This window comes from Larus michahellis, chromosome 2 (assembly GCF_964199755.1).
Source record: "Larus michahellis chromosome 2, bLarMic1.1, whole genome shotgun sequence".
Taxonomy (NCBI): domain Eukaryota; kingdom Metazoa; phylum Chordata; class Aves; order Charadriiformes; family Laridae; genus Larus; species Larus michahellis.
This window is the reverse complement of record NC_133897.1, coordinates 60926321-60939271: the sequence shown is the minus strand read 5'-3', so window position 1 is coordinate 60939271 and position 12951 is coordinate 60926321. Positions and strand designations below refer to the sequence as shown.

Sequence of the window (12951 nt, the reverse complement as noted above, 5' to 3'; positions counted from 1 at the left end):
TGAATTGCTACAAATGAATTAAAACCTCAACATTAAGTCATAACCTTCACCTCAGTGAGATCTCTCATCTTCCAAAGTGGTGCTGGCAGGACTATGCGTAAGTCAGTCTCGAACTGACCATCACCTTGCTTTCTCGCCCCAACAGATGAAACTCGCTGTTGACCTGCTTCATGGACAGGACCACCTGCCTGAGTTGCAACATCCGCTCTGTAGCTCTCAACTGGAGAACCCAGACTTCATTGTATCTTCAGGACCAGCTATATTTACATGAAAAAAATTCTAGATCATAAATACACAATTTGATGCAGCAGTATGACAGCATTCAACATCATCCTATCTTTCACCCAAGCACTGCAATTAAAACAGTGTCAAATAAATCTGTCGTTTCTGCCCGTGCCAGTTGTCAAAAGGAGTGTATATTTCTGCCAGAACTTCAGAGCAACAGCCCTAAAGGACAGAAGAAAATGTTTTTCGTTACTGGGGGGAGAGGCGGGGGGGGAAGGAGGACACAGCATGACACACCTTATGTGCAAGGAAACACATCACATTGAAAAACTGGTTTGTTTTTTTTTTTTTACTGATCACCTAATAATAAATGGTATTTCTTTTAGATATCCCATCTGAGGAAAATTATGCGTATGCTGAATGAGACCTATAAGAAAATCTGAAAGTTAACCCTACTTTTATCTAAAAAAACATAAATAAAACCCACCAGATTTACAGCATCTCAAGGCGTCCGCTGGAGCGAGTACCTCATTTTTATGTCCTAATACAACATAACTTTCAGCTTCACAGCTCCAAGGCCTATGCACCACCTGTTGTCCTTCCACAACTACTTACTTCTCAACTACAGATTTCAAGATAGCTTATCTCAATAATTACAGATTGAAGTTGTCAGCTTCTCGGTCCAGTAAGAACTTATAGGTCCAGAGCAAAGTTTTGCAGCTGACCCAAGAGCCCAGACAGCATTTTTTAAAGACACAGTAGAGAGGCACAGGACCTAGACTTAGTAATTTCCAAGTCTCTTTCCCTTGTCTAATTTCAAACATGTGGACAATATTCTTGTCACGCCTAAAAGCGTGAGCTAAGGTGAACAGATTTAATCATACTGAAAACACACACAATAGGGAAGAGAAGCAAGTTTCACTCATAATTTATGGTGGAATGAATGCCATTAAAAATAAGTTCAAAGACTTTTAGTGCTACAAGGTTTCCAAAGTTTACAAGTGTGTATGAAAAGTCAGAATTTCACCTCCGTGCACTGCCTCAAATCCATTTTCTAAAACTGAACGCAAGTTTCCTAGTAACAAAAATACAGTACAAGTTCATTTGGACACTGGCTGCAGTTTGACATCTTTTGTAAAAACTGATGCAGTCACCATATTCACTTAAACGGCCGCTACAAGCAAAAGATCAGCCCTCTGTGCTGAAATGATGAAGCATAATAAACATTTAATCTTTGGCTTCAAAAGACAAGAAAAAGGAGTAAGTTTAATACAGCCATACACTTAAAAACACAAGATGAAATTCCTCTTGCCAAACTCTTTCCTCCCCATTTTTCCAGCTTTACTCCTCTAACTTACTTTAACCTGCTCTCCTGTTGCTCTATTTCAGCAAGTCCGATTCAGAAATTCAACAGATGCTCCTGTATTCAGCAAAGAGCAACACTCAATAAGGTTCCCAACCAGTTTTACTCCCTCAAAGTCTCTGCTACATCCGCGCCGAGACAAGGCAACTATTAAGGTTATTTACCCAAGATATGCAATACTGATTGAACCAATGCCATACGACGCAAGCACACAAAAAGTATTTTCAAAAAAACCTAAAACAGAAGCAAATTAAACACTACCTTTGTTCTAACACAAGCCGTTTGCTTGTTCTTACACTATTTTTAAAACAACTTAGGATACTGCATGCTGGTTTATACTCTAGCTCACATAAATTTCAAAATTGCTATGGTTGAAGTGACCCTGAAGTATTACCGTATCAAAATGTTTGGCAAGTTTTTGCCTTACAATAAACATCCAAAGGCACATCTATTGTTTTCAGTGTTAGGCATGATATAGAACATACCCCAAAATAAACCAAACCCCTCTCATAACCAAAGCAGTCAGTTTATTATTCATATATCCTCTCTTACAAACCTGGATAGTTTCATAGACAGGACACTGCAAATGATCCATCCCACAAACCAGGTTAAAGATTCCTCTTGAAGTCATGCAAACACACGCCTTTTGAGAAGACGTGTAAATGCACAGTCCAGAGCTGAGAACAATATACCGCCCTCCACTGCTAGTTAGCCTGTAAAATACAATCTACAAGATTTATCCAATATAAGCACAGGGGCAGTGTGGGGAGACATTTAAAATTTCCCTTTGCTTTCACCTTTTACTTCTTTGCCTTTACAATTTATAAGTTATTTCTTGGAAATAATTTTCCAGGTTATAAAACGTCTCTTGAACCTAAAGCACACAACCTCCATTCTAGTACATATTTACGTTTGATGAAGTGGAAAGAGACAAGAGAAATAATTCTGTTTTGTCCCTCTAATCACTTGCACTCATGATTTATGATAGCAAAGACACTTTTTATATCCAGGCACCTGCAGATTAATTATTTTGTGTCTACTTGACTTCATTTGAAGTTACTATTATGAGCTCAAAGCTACAATGTAACATAGCTTAGTTGAGCCATGGTCCTGCACACAATGTTTCACAGCACTGACATTTCTGTCCAGAAATATTTTAGGTCACTAAATACACAGACTATAAACTAGGCAGACAGTTTATACGTGTAAAGTGACCCGATCCTTAAAGCAAGACTAGGAGCAAGTGTAACATCCTTAGCACTTTACATGCTACAAATGTGTAATTAATCAACATTTGGAGACTCTCTCTATAGGAGACGTTTCCACTGTGCCCCAGCAAAATGAAACCACAACTATCGTAAAAAATGGTTATTACAGAAATCATATCAGTATCAGAAGAGAAATACTAGAATCCTTCTGCTATTTCAATATCAAAGATATTTAAGAGACAAATTATGCAAATTACAATGTTCAGTTCCTCTGTATTATTACAAAATACTGAGTTACATGTAGTGTGAAAAGCCTTAGCTTATCTTATTTTCAAGGGAGTTAAATTCAGTTCACCTAATTACGTGGAAAAGGCAGATGTATACATGCATACACTTCTCCCTTCCAAAAGTTGTCTTTGGGTGGTAAAAGCATTCTGCACAGCATTTAAAACAAAACAACAAAAAAAAGGCAGTTTAGAGTAAAAGCAAGTACGCTTAATTTGCCAGTTAGTTCAATGCCAAGTTGTGTAAATTTGCTGTAAAGTGATTGAGTAGTTGCTACTTTACCTCCCTGACAATGCCTTCATTCAGGGCTTCAATGTTCTTCTCACACCCCCTCCTCTATGTGTTACAGATCTGGATCAATAATATCTAAAATGCTATAAGAATACACCCCTATGTTACTTCATGTGCCAATGATACAGTTGCCAGCCGAAAAAACAAAATAAAAGCCTGGATGCATTCTTCACAGCTAGAAAGACACAAAAATTCACCTTGATTTTAAAATTTAAGCAGAATATATGGAAGTAACTTGGAATTGCAATTTTTAAACCTTTCTTATTTACTTAAATTATTCATGATCATGTTCACTAACAGCCTTTTTAACTGACATGCTTTTAATTTGGACACCCGATTACAATGGTTTTTGGAAAACACAAATGACCTTTCCTCAGAAGAACACCAAGCAAGTTTGAGTGTGCTGCTTTTTCACTTCTCTTTGCCTATGCTTCTATTAGTTATTTAACATTCTTCCTTTACTTCTTGATTTCAGCTTTACCCTTGTCTTCCTTGAGCAGTTCCTGCAACTTTTGACAAGAGATCTCACTACAGTAATGCAACAGCTCATACAAAACAAAAGAAAAACAACCATATACGTGCTACCTAATAAACAGAGGCTAGGTCTAGAATAGACGAGGTTTGTTGAGGCATATATACAAGCAAACTGTCCTTTCTGCACTTGCAGCTGAAGTAAACTTCGGTCAATATTAACAATCCTGCCAACAAGAAAAGTTTCACGGTAGTCTTACTGCATCAACAGCAAATTTGCAAATAATGCAAGGCATTATGACCTTAACACTACTATACAGGCAAAAGTTCTCAGGTTTTGTTAGACCATCTTTAAGAGAGTTATCCTGGGCCGCATCAAAAGAAGAGTGGCCAGCAGGTCAAGGGAGGTGTTTCTCCCCCTCTACCCTGCTCTCCTGAGACCCCACCTGGAGTACTGCGTCCAGTTCTGGGGCCCTCAGCACAGGAAAGACACACACTTGTTGAAGCTGGTCCAGAGGAGGGCCACAAAGATGATCAAGCGGATGGAGCACCTCTCCTGTAAGGACAGGCTGAGAGAGTTGGGGTTGTTCAGCCTGGAGAAGAAAAAGCCTTTAGAGAAAAGCTTCTTTAGAGACCTTAATGATCCTGCAATGACAATTCTTACACATAACTGCTTTTCCAGAAGTTCTCACCAGCCTCAAAACTTTAACTAAATTCAACTTAATAATCTAAAACACCATGATCCTACTGATCTCCACCAAGAAAATCTTGGTGTGGTCTTGCAGGTCACTTCAGACACAGCATGATCTCTGCCAGAATCTGCAGGACTGACTGAACCCCGACACAAATTCCCCTCCATTATAATAGCATTTAGTGCACCACAACATGCACTTTCACACTGACACAAACAGGAATTTTCACCTGTAGTAATGTTTCCATACGAAGTTTTCCCATGCTCTTGGAAGGTGATGATTCTTATCAGTAATTTTAAGAAGTACTAATGTTAACAAGCATAAAACAATTCTGGCTGGAATATCTTCGAACAGCTTGCTAATTTTACAGCATCTTCCATCTTGTTACTTTTGCAAGAACTCAAGCGATCAAGGCAACGCAGTTTGCCACTTCCATTTATAAATAAAGATTACGGCCACGCTGGCTCATCTTGCAAACGGTCTGACATTTTCAGATGTTCAAATATACCACAAGAGCATGGCTTAAATACTGAAGAGCTTCCTCCTATATTCATCTTCATGCTAATGTTTCATTCACAAGTGACAAGGACTGCAACTGTCATATCGTTTAAACAGTCTACAAATCGGGGACTGTTGCAGATACTCACATTCATTTCCTGCGTGTGACAAAATGACTACACTGTGAAAGCTGCCCCCCACTGTTAGCAATAAGCAGTACAGCTCTTATATATTTCATTCCAGATGCCTAAATATTGACAAGGCACACACACGTCCACTGCCAGCTAGATAAAGAATGAGAACTTTCTCATTAAAGCCTAGAAAGGGATTCATACATGATTTTCCTGGTTCCACTATGAAATCTGAACTGTAACAGCCCTAACTCACACCAAGGAATTTACACTTCACAGAGCTGTTCCGCATAATTTCAGTATCATTTTCAGCAAATTTTTAATCAGTTTTGACCTCTAATGACTGCAATAAGCATGTCTGGTACAGAAGTGCAACAGTTTAACTTAATTTTGCAAAAGTTAAAATTAATACACATCCCTGACAGCCACACTTACATCCTGCTTCTTGATGATTTAGCTTGCACCATTAAGTTCTAAAGCTAAGCATGCAATAGAACCTAACTAAATCAAGTTAATTAATTTACTTAAGGATATACATTTTTATTTTATACTACTCCTATCAGTGATGGCCCTCTAGCAAAGGCACATTTTCAGCGACAACAAAACTTTTTCATAGTTCTCTCCGAAAAAAGCACAGTAATAGAACAGTCTGTTTTCGTAAGAAAATACAGACATTTTTAAGCACAGAATTTTTCAGAGTTGGAAGGGACCTCTAGAGATGATCTAGTCCAACTCCCCTGCTAAAGCAGGATTGCCTAGAGCACACTACTCAGGACTGCATCCAGGCGGGTCTTGAAAGTCTCCAGAGAAGGGACTCCACAACCTCCCTGGGCAGCCTGTTCCACTGCTCCGTCACCCCCACCGTAAAGAAGTTTTTTCTCATATTTGATCGGAACTTCCTATGTTCCAGCTTGTGCCCGCTACCCCTCATCCTGTTCCTGGGAACCAATGAAAAGAGTCTGGCTCCATCCTCCTGACACCCACCCTTTAGATACTTGTAAACATTAATAAGGTCTCCCCTCAGCCTTCTCTTCTCCAGGCTAAAGAGTCCCAGCTCTCTCAGCCTTTCCTCATAAGGGAGATGCTCCAATCCCTCAATCATCTCTGTTGCACCTAACACTAAAAAAGCGTTTTCAATTGTACATTGAAAAGTTTCTCCTTTGGCTACTCAGCAGCAAGCAGAACGTTTCCCCATGACATTATTACCATGAAAAGCAAGATGGAAAGACTAGCAGCTAACAAAACAAGAACTATTTCCTACAACCCTCTTCTTTCCCCTCAATTCAGTTCTCCAAACTTTAGATAAAACTTCCAGATGACAGTCTCCACTGCTCTGAGATAAGAGGAGCTTGCAAATTTACATATGAAATTAAGTTTAAATTACAGAGCAAAACAGGGTGAACTAGGGTCACATCAGCAGTCTTACTTCTGAACTCTAATCCACATTAAGATATTGCCTTAAACACACAGAGCAACAAAAAGCCAAGTTACATCAGATGCAAATTAAAAATGCAAACAACAAGTCTCTGAGTTCAGCTATGATTGAAATTGCATTCCTAATAACCCAAATTCTTATAGCTCCCTGCTTTAAACTTAAAAAAATTAACTTTTGTCTCCATTGTATATTAATGAATTGAATACATGAAAACGGAAGATGAGAAGCATGTCCATGTCTTCAAAAGATCAGTACGTTACCAGAGCAGAGCCAAAAGCTGCCCATACTGCAAAAACTTTCAGTCATAATGATCCTCACCATCCTATGTGTGAATAAAAGTTTCCATTTCTCCTTCACAGTAACACCAAGTTTGAGACATATAACAACATTAACTAGAGCAAATCTAACGAAACCCAAGGACAAGGAGCATTTTATATCGCCTTTAGGTACTTCTAATTTACAGAAAAACAGAAGTCAAGAGTATTGAACTGGTATTTGAATCTAGTGCGTAACTACAAAGTCCTCAGAGAAAATGTATTTGATCCTTTATTCTTAGTTGTGTTGTCAAGCAATGCTTCATACCCGCTAGACCAAGCTATAGCAGTGAAACCTTCCCAAGTCCAAAACTAGAATAATCAAAAGGGGAAGGAAAGGAGACATTAGTTTTTCCTGAGTTTTCGGAAAAACATCACATCAAAATTACACTGTTTATTCAAGAATCACAGAAGCATAGAATGATTTGGGCTGGATGGAAGCTTTGAAGATCATCTAGTCCAACCCTCCTTCTACAGACACCTTTCACTAGATCGGGTTGCTCAAAGCCTCATGCAACCTGACCTTGAACAATTCAAATGATGGGACATCCACAACTTCTCTGGGCAACCTGGTCCAGTGTCTCACCACCTTTATCGTAAAAAATTTCTTCCTTATGTTCAATCTAAATCTACCTTCATTCAGTTTAAAACTGTTGACCCTTGTCCTGTCACTGCAGGCCTTGGTAAAAAGTCTCTCTCCAACTTTCTTATAGTGAAAGGTCTCAATAAGGTCTCCCTGAAGCCTTCTCTTCTCCAGGATAGACAACCCTAACTCTCTCAGCCATTCTTTCATAGGAAAGGTGTTCCAGCCCTCTAACCACTTTTGTTGCCCTCCTCTAGAGCCTCTCTATAGGACCATGTCTGTGTTGTGCCAGGAACCCCACAGCTGGATGCAGTGCTCCAGATGGGGTCTCGCAAGAGCAGAACAAAGGTGAGAATCACCTCCCTCGACCTGCTGGTCATGCTTCTTTTTACAAGTCCACAATACAACAGGAAAAGAAGGTATGGCAATCTTGAGGATAAAGCAAAAGAGAATCCGGCTCTGGCAAAAGTTTACATATGACCCTATATCAGTTTCCTGCAGTGCAAAATGAAATTCATATTTTCCTATTTTCACAGGAGCCTTCATTCATTTTTTCAAGGTTTTAATTTGAAAAACATGACATTAAATAAAGTGGAATGTAACAAATGTTTGGTTTATTTAAAAAAATATATTTGATTTTGACCTGCATCATTTATAAGAGGTGAGGTGGCAACATGAAGCAGTTCACTGCTGTGGCATCAGAGGTTCTGTGAGTAAAAAGAAAACTGTCAGAAAATTAACTATTTCCTAAAATAGCACTTTTCCCAGCAGCTGTACAGCAACCATTCCCTGATTAAACCTCATGTAACTACTCATGCTGGATAATACAACAAGTGTTTAAATCTGACAACGTTCCATCGCTGTAGTTATGTTAAAGGCTACAAGTTACAGCACCACAGCAAGGCACATCAGGTCAGGACAATTTGATCATGAAAGTCATTTAGTCATGTCTGTAACAGATCTGAACTGCATTGTTGTAGAACCATCAGTAGTCAATCTGTAGTCGTTCCCCCACTGATAAATCTACAACTCTTATAATAAAACAGCAAGTTACTTATGTAGAGAAGTTCAACAGCTTTCTATAATTTTCCAACCATTACATTTTCTTGCTGTTTCCTTACTGAAAATTCTCCTTTAACAAGTAAGGGAAACTCAATGGTCTCCATAACAAATTAAAAAAATAGTAGTTTAAGTTTGTACCTTATATAGGTTACAACTTTTACCTAGACCTCTAAATGTTGGTTCCAACAACCATTTCTTTACCTGAAGATTATCTTAAAAAATACAGTAATAAAAAGGTTTTTATGAGTTTACACTTGCCAAAAAAACAATGTTGGCACCTAAGCAGTCTGTTTAAAGCAAGTTCATGTATTCCTAAAGCGCATGCAGAACATCCAAGAGCAAGCTTTCCACACTTGTCTTTCCTCCCAGCTCTGTGCAGCGAGAGGATTGTAGCGACCTGAAGGCTGCTGGGACTGCCTGTGCACGTCCTCCCATCCAAGTGGGACACCTACTCTGTTTTCCTCCTGATGAAGGCAGACAGACCCTGTTGGACAGCATGGGAGGTACAACAGCTTGGCCATGCTCTTGAACAGACAGCACTGATCCAGTCACCTTTCACTTTAACCTGATTCTGCCCTTCTGGTTGAAAAGTGTAGTACACATGACATCTGTATCCACCTGCAACGCACTGACAACTTCTTACTAGGACAATTGCCTCACTTCACATTCACGATACGTATTTTTTGATGTCGAGAGTGGTATAAGTGCAAGAAGGGCATCTTTAAAGCTGTTTAATCAACTAGGAATTTAAAAGAAAACAAACAAAAAAACCTAAACAAACCCCCAAACTTCAATGCCAAGAGAGAAGACTCCAGGTATACCAAATTCGTGCAACCACTGACACCCAGGATGTGACTCATTATTAGCTGGGCCCTACTGAAATAATTGTGACTACACAAAACTAGGCACTACTTGAGAAACACAACAGATGAAAAGCAGTACTCAGAGATCTTAACATATCAATTGTAAGAAAACACTTTTTAAGCTAAATATCTGAGATAACTTTCTCAAAGGACTCAGTATTGTTTTCATAACAGTGCAGTTAAAATGTATGACCTTATGCCAACACTAAGAATAAGCTAAATTCAAAAAAGCCACCCCCAAATCAGTATCCAAATAAGGGTGTACATCAATTTAGCTTAAATTAATTTAAATTGTTTAAATTAAAGCACTGCAATTTTCTCATGCCGACAGTCCAAGTAACAGGCCCAACTTATAAGGCAAGTTCAAACCAGTGCAAAAAGGACTAAGGTGGAAGAAAAATCATTTAGTTAAACCAGTACAACTGTTTTGTCAGATGAGGAGCAGGGCGCATATGCATAATTTAGGTGCCTGAACTAAGAAACTGTTCTCTACTTGTTCCCTGGCTAGGCAACGGAAGAAGTTTTCTCCAGAGAAGTAATTCAGATCAGAAGCCTAGTTCAGTTGCTCTGAGCTGTTGTGGAGTTACTAGGATCTGCATGTACTCAGCTGAGAAAACAAGAAGCTGTTAACGCTAGGCACCAAACCCAGATTCTAGAGTTAGCTGTATAAATTACTCCCAAGATCAAATGTGTTCCCCACACCTCCATATGGGACAACTATTTCAATGGCACCTCAAATACATAGTGATGATATGATTGTGAAATGTAACTAATATTAAGAACCAAAGCAACTAAGAAAAACATAAAATAACTTGTTGGGTAACAAATACTGAGAAACAAGAGAAGTTGCAAAGCAGGGGGAAAAGACTTCTTTCTAGTAGAGTCACCAGCCGAGACACAGAGTGTCAATGCAACTCAGACAACACCACACAACATTGCAGCAGTTCACTGTGAGCATCTCTGGAGTAAAAACTATGCACCATGGTACCTATGAAGTACCTTACTACTTCTCCAAAGAGAACCCTCCAAACACACCCTGCACCAGTTAGGCAGCAACTCACAATATAGTATTACAAACAATATTTGGCCTAATTTAAGTTACATGGCCACTAGGTATTTCTGGTCCTCGTGGACCATTCCTCACAGTCCTGCCAAAAGGATTTCCCAGACAGACTTTTTTTTTTTCCCAGACGAGCACCAGGGTATGCATAGGTATTAGGAAGTATATGATTATATATGAACACATACACTGGGGAAAGTTTGTTGAGGAAGTCAGTAACAAAACAAATGAAAACAAAATAAGGTAAAAAAATTAAGTAATCTGTGTCCTCTTAGTGCTGACTGACAAGTATACAGATAACCTAGGGTTAAATTCCTTTCTCCTCAAAGGCACAGCTGGTGGATTTAAATACAAAGTGGGGGAGACAGCATGTGAGTCTACAAAGAAACGGAGTATGTGGAAGGAAAGAGTATTAGGTGATATCACAAGGAAGGTTTTAATGACAGGAAAATAAGATCAGACGGGGAAAAAAGCATGGTGAAGTAAATAGTTACTGTGAGGAAGAAAACTGAAAGGGTAAAGGTAATAAAGGGATAATGATGGTGATGGAATATAAATTGAAGAGGAAATAAGCAGGATGGGAAAAGGATCCCAGTCAGGACACAGTTAGCTTTCAGTGGCAAAGTTCCTGGGAAACAAATGAGGTGATTACCTGCCAACGATGAAAAACTGCAGAACTAGTCATCTAAATGCAGGCAATAAATGCACAGACTAATAAAAGGTTACAGAGGGCACCTTCTCTCGTAAGGCCACAACAGTAGGTGGCAACAAGGGGAAGCCTGGTGCACAGTCCTTGATAGTGAAAGAAATCTGGAGAAGATGACAAGGAGGAGCTGTGGGAAATATCCCCCAGCAGCCACGACCGTACTGGGGGCACGGGGGAATTTCTCTAGGTACAACAAAACAGCTCCTAGACAGACCTGAGTGTCACTGGGGATCTGGGGATGGCTGGGATACAAGAGGGTGAAAGGAGGCAGCACAGAGAAGGACAGGGAGGACAGAAGGCAGGTAAACACCCAAAAACAGTGCCCAGTGAAGTTACGGACAAAAGCTCATGAGGAGAAGACAGCAGAGGCCTGGGACGAGCAGGGCCTGGGGTGGCTGGGGCGGGCAGCCCTGAGGCCGAGGAGGCAGAGCAGGGGCGCGGGAGGACGGGCCCGAGGTCTAAGAGCCGCGGGGCGGGCGGGAAAGGCACGGGCGGCCACCGTGGCGGCCCCAGCCATGCGGGGGCCGCGGTCACGGGGGAGGGCAGGGAGGCGGAAGGGAGAGCCGGCCAGGCCCGGGGAGGGAGCGGGCAGGCTGGCCGGCGGACAGGTCTGGCGGCGCCGGGGCAGCCGGCGGGGCGAGCTCCCGCCCCAACGAGGGCGATGCATTTTGAGTGCGCAGTTAGCGGCCTCCCCGCTCCGAACCGGCCGGCGGCTCCTGAGGCCGGATCTGCGAGCGAGCCGGACAACAGCTCCCGCCGCCTCCCTCGCTACAGAGCCAGGTACGCGCCCGGGAGAAGAAAGGCGGGCGGGCGGGCAGGCCGGGCCCAGCCTCCCCTTCCCCCGCTCCCGCTCCGCGCGGCGTGACTCAGTGCCGGGCCCCGCTCCGCCGGGCCCGCGCGGCCTCGGCCCGGCAAAGCCGCTGCCTCCTCCCCGGCCGGTCCGGGCCCGGCCCGGCCTCGCTGCGACACAACGCCGCGGCCTCCCCGCACTCACCAGCATCGCGCGTCCCGCAGAGTCAGGCCGCGTCCGCCCGCCCCTTCCGCCTCCGCCGAGCCCGGATCTGCCGCCACCTCCCCCCGGCGCGGCCCGGAGAGCGCGGAGGCACCGCCCGTTCCGCCCCGTTCCATGGCCCGCCCCGTTCCACGGCGGGGGGAGGCCCCGCGGGCCGCTGGGAGCTGAGGACTGCGGCCGGCCGCGGTGGCGGAAGCCGCCAGTTCCCTCCCCTGAAGGCGGGTGAGGGGCGCTGCGGAGGGAGAGGGAGCCGGAGCCGGGGCGGTAGCGACGCGGGGCCGGCGACCTGAGCCCAGCCGCCTCCTCGGCCGCTCCCTCCCCCGTCCCCTCTGAAGATCGCGGGCAGGTCGGGGCCTGGCCCAGCCCAGCCTCGCTGGGGCTACGGAGGGGCCTGGGCGCTGTCTCCCGCAGGCGTTAGCGGGGCTGGGGAGCTCGGCCCTTTCTCGGAGCCGGGGGCGGGAGGGCGGTGGTGCGGGCGATGGCTGGCCGACCGCCATCTCCTCGGCCGCTAGGCCCCTGCCCTGCCCGAGGGGTCGTCGCTGTGACCCTCCCTTCCCCCCAGCTCCGTCCCCCCAAAGTCAGTCCACTGCCAGAAGAGCCGTCGGATGTGTTTCGAGATAGCACTGATAAGCGTGATAAGACTTTCTTCCATCCATAACTACGCAGCCACTCTTGTATTTATGAAAAACACGGGTTTCTAGCGTGTCCTGTACGCACTGAGCTGCACCATACCTAGTCCCAGAGCCCGAGTG

At 43.2% G+C, this 12951-nt stretch overlaps 1 protein-coding gene across 2 annotated transcripts in view; it reads right to left on the bottom strand.

Annotated features, from left to right (window-relative positions):
* Nucleotides 1-12335, bottom strand: part of CUL1 (cullin 1) — a 55070-nt gene extending 42735 nt beyond the window's left edge. For both annotated transcript variants that reach the window (XM_074575645.1, XM_074575644.1), the window contains exon 1: nucleotides 12182-12335. The gene's annotated coding sequence lies outside the window, so the exon portion shown is untranslated. The remainder of the gene's footprint in view (nucleotides 1-12181) is intronic.
* Between the last annotated feature and the right edge of the window lie 616 nt (nucleotides 12336-12951).